A 4,359-nucleotide genomic window follows, 5' to 3' on the forward strand; every position below is an offset into this window, starting at 1 on the left:
CTGATGTTTGAGAGTTAGGATATGATTGATGAGTGATTTATGACAGACTGATTTGCCAGCCACAGGATGGAGTCCGTTCAGGGAGTGTTTGCATGCGTAACCCAGGAGGTTCAGACTGTTAAACCTCATTGTTGTTCCTCTTTGGAGCTCACACAAAAATATAAAAAGCTTCAAAAAGGCAGAACAGGAAAAGCTAGAGAGCTAGAGTGCTGTTAATCTCACACAGTGCAGCTGGATCACAGCATTAATAGAAACCTGCTTTAGAGTGCAACTTAATACTTTTCCTGTTTTAGTTTTTCTGTATTGCACTGCTTTCTGCTTCTACTCTCTGCCCTACAGCTTGATTTTGGATGTGTATGTTGTCCTTTGTTTTCCATACTAATACTTCTTATTTTGCAGATTTTTACATGTGAATCTGCTATAATTCTATTTTACTATAGAGAAAGTTACCCAATAGTATAAGTAATTAAAATCACTTCCAGCTGCAACATTTAAGTTATAAAAACAATAATGAATATATGAATCAATAATTAGAATCAAGTCACATACTAGAATAGAATAGAATAGATCTTTATTGTCACTGTTACAAGAACAATGAAACACATGTAGATTTACATTCAGATTCTTTTAGGATAGGAAAAGAAGATAAAAAAAAAAGAAGAAGAGCAGTAACATAAGTATCTACACAAAAACGATAGATATGTATAAGTTATATATAAAAATATATGCCACATAATGAGCAGGTGCAATGTAAGGAGCAAGTGAGTGATCAGTGGAGTATAAGGTGCAATGTGATCAGCAGTACTGCACATTGAGTAAGGGGTAGGAATGCTGGTTGCTACTATAATAAATACAGTTATATAAATAGAGGTAGCAATGTTAGTTGCATTATAATGTAATGAATATGGTTTATAAATGCAGTGTAAAGCTCTGTGAATGCAGCAGTAAGTCAGAAGGCTTTCGATGGTGGAGCGGTTTTTGGGGTAATTGGGCCTGACGCAGCTGTCTGAGAAAGTGCAGCCTTTCTTGTGCTTTTCCTCCCTGGTGGGAAATGTATATGTACTGTATAGGATTCTGCAAAATGTGTATTTTTGCTTTACCTAGTCTCAGTGTATTTTCATGCTAAAACATTTGTATTATTACTTATATTCGGTTATAACTTTTACTGAATAAAAGAATCTAGCTCATTTACAGCCCTGTGCTCTCAGACAGATGGTATTACATGAAAAGAGGCTGAAAAGGGTTTTTTATATTGAGTTGAGTTGAATTGACAATGATTGTTTGGTAAAAAAAAAAGAAGTTTTTTTCACTTAAGTAAAAATCCTTATCTATTTCAAGTAATACAGACGTTCGCAGAAGAATCGCACACTTTTTAGCAAAGTAGAAAACATCTTGTGTTCGATAATAATGTATTTGCATATTTATAGATTTCATTGATTTGGATGGATTTTAAATTCTAAATCATTTAAAATGATAAACATAGTATCTTTAGTTACGGGCTAACTATAACAAGAAAAAATCAAAAGTAAAATTTAGTGGAAAAAACTTTGCCAACTAATATCTTGTCAGTTAAAAATTGCGATGTGGATCCTATACCTTGTTCAGTCTTACCCGGTGAAGATTTGTTCAACCAATATTTTATAGTGTTCGGCTACAATACTTTGTGCCTAACTGTTATATGAGAGGCAAAAGCAGGCTGTTGTAATGCGAAAAATCGAAATAAACAACACTAACTATGTACAGTCACCTCTGCGTGTTATCGTAGACGACGGACAAACACACAAATGTACATTTTGCTGCATGTTCCTCCTTCTGTGCAGCAGTGTATGCACACAGGAAGTTTTGTTCACACCTCACTGACTTAAGTTGGGCCCCAAGAACGTCATTAATGTTGTGTATCGTGATCTTTATCTTAACATTACACTCTGTACCAGCTGCAGAGCAAAGTCTGAGGTACGGTTATTACTGTTTTTCTGTACAACCTTTGTCTCTGAAAGCCTTCTGCCTTCTGCTTTGAACTGCCACGAGCTAAAAATGTCAAATGATTCTTAAAGTCATAGAAAGAGCTGATGACAAAACAGGCCCCTGAAACCTACTGAATCAAAAGAGATGATTAAAATTAGAAGAGAACACTTAAAGATCCCAGCCACAGGAAATTCATTTCCGCTAAACAACTCACTGCCTGCCTACCCATGTTTTTCTCATCGGTAAATTTCCCCACCTTAACCTGTTTCTTATCACCACCTTGAATCAGCGATGCTCTAACTTATTGTGGCCTACAAGTGTCGAAATGCTACATATGTGGGTTCATCTCGCAGAGTCTGGCTTTGATCTAAGATCTTTAGTGTTTTACCAGCAGGCTCAGGATTCAATAGTCACCTTTTCAGTAAACTGGTATTGATACTCATGGATGATAGCTGAATGCTGTTCATTGTACAGAAGGATTGAAATATAGTTTTTGAAGCAATGGCATAAACATTACAGGTCAAATGAAGGTACATTGTACATCTAATTTCCCTAATATTCACTAATATCGAGTGAAAGAAAATAACGGAACCATGCTTTCAGTTCAACAACCAATATAGGCTGGGACAAGGAATGAATCTTTGTGCATTTTTTTGAAGAATAAAGTTGCATTAGTATTTTCCTATTAGTTTACATTCAAAAGCGATCAGGATCAGGTTCCAACAATTTTTAGCACGTTAATTTCCATACATACAAACTATAATACCCTCAGGTAAACAGCTAAAGGAGCCTTTGCATTTAATGTTCTCTGCTATCGCGGCTTGTTCTTTAGCAAACAGTACCCTCCTGTGGTAAGACTGTGTGTGCACAAACTTTATAATAGAGACACAGCAAAAAGAACAAAAAAATACTTTAACACTATAAAGTTGTGTTTAAATTTTACTGACGTAGCAGCGGTGGATAGCAAAAGTGCTCTGCAGCGTTTCCCTTTCACGTGGCGTTTCTTAGAAAGCCTAACTGTGACTAATACTGAACAGTAAAAATCTACTGTACATGGAGTGGTTCTTATATAGCGCGTGTCTACTGTATTTGAGAACTCAAAGGACTTTATGCAACTCGCCTCATTCACCCATTCATACAAGTACTTTTTCTTTTTCTTTTTTTTTTTACTATGTAAGTGCTCTCCGTCGCACATTCACACATTTGTACTTCGATGGATGCGTCTTGCCCGAGGATGTTTGACATGCAGACTGGAGCAGCCGGGGAATGAACACCTGCTCTACCTCCTGAGATACAAACACCCCTGATGCTTCATCCTTTCTGTCTTTTTTTAAATGTAATTTTTACCTTAAATAAAATGTGTTTGCGTGCCTGTTGGATTCGCACAGGTTAATTGACATCTGTCCCAAGCTGTTGTAGCCAGAGGTTAAAGCGAGTGTTGACGGGGGAAAACCCTAAGTTCAGACAGCAGTACAGTGGAGGGAACTGACTCACTTCAGTAGAGTTGACTCGACTCTCGTGACTAGAAATAAGTCACACTGTAATTTCTATTGCGAGTTCCTGTAGATTTGATTTCTTTGTGGAAAGGCTGTAATCAGCTGAGCTGTGTTGGTCTTGAGGTTCAATCTATAATCACATGTTACATGAGCCATCATGACTACTTGCAAGTCCACAGCCAGTGGGAGAAGGCAGACACTAAGAGAGCGTTACTAAAAAACATCGACACCTTAAATTTAAACTGGTGACTTGGACCCAAGTTCTTTTAAAATTGAGTGACATTGAAATAATTTTTATTTTAAAGCATTATGTATGTTAACTTCTATTTCAATGCTCATCAAGGCATAAAAAAAAAAATTCATGTACAGAGAAGATTTTGAGAATGAGCGCATCCTGGATTCATTTTTTTATTTGAGGTGCTTTTTTGGAAGGGATGAAAGCTAAAAGATCGAAGTTGCTCTCAAGACACTTTTGTTTTCAATCAAATGTAAAATGTCCTGTTAAACCCACAAAAGAAAAGAAAAACTCCAACGCAATTTGGCACACAAGATTTATCAGCTAGTTTTTCTTTTCTAGTGCTATTACACCAGTATGAACTGAATATTTGTTTTACCACAAAGCCCACAATATTATCTAATATCTACTATCTATTATCTGAATCAATACTACATAAACACACACAATAGTATTAACAGACAATTTTTCTTTTTAAAAAGCAAAAGCTCTAGAGGGTTTAATTTAATTATATGAAAATTATAGTTGTTTTTTTTTAAAGGCTTATGTAATAACTACAACTTTACATGTGAGCTTTAAATTTCCATTTTATCAAATGTGTCTGCAAGCTAAAGACACATTTGCTATATTTTCAACTGACATTTTTATTCTCAGAGATGGAGA

This window comes from Aulonocara sp. 'chitande type north' Nkhata Bay, linkage group LG7, assembly GCF_057382095.1.
Source record: "Aulonocara sp. 'chitande type north' Nkhata Bay isolate Kocher_YH1m ecotype deep benthic linkage group LG7, A_spYH_male_GT1.1, whole genome shotgun sequence".
NCBI classification, from domain to species: domain Eukaryota; kingdom Metazoa; phylum Chordata; class Actinopteri; order Cichliformes; family Cichlidae; genus Aulonocara; species Aulonocara sp. 'chitande type north' Nkhata Bay.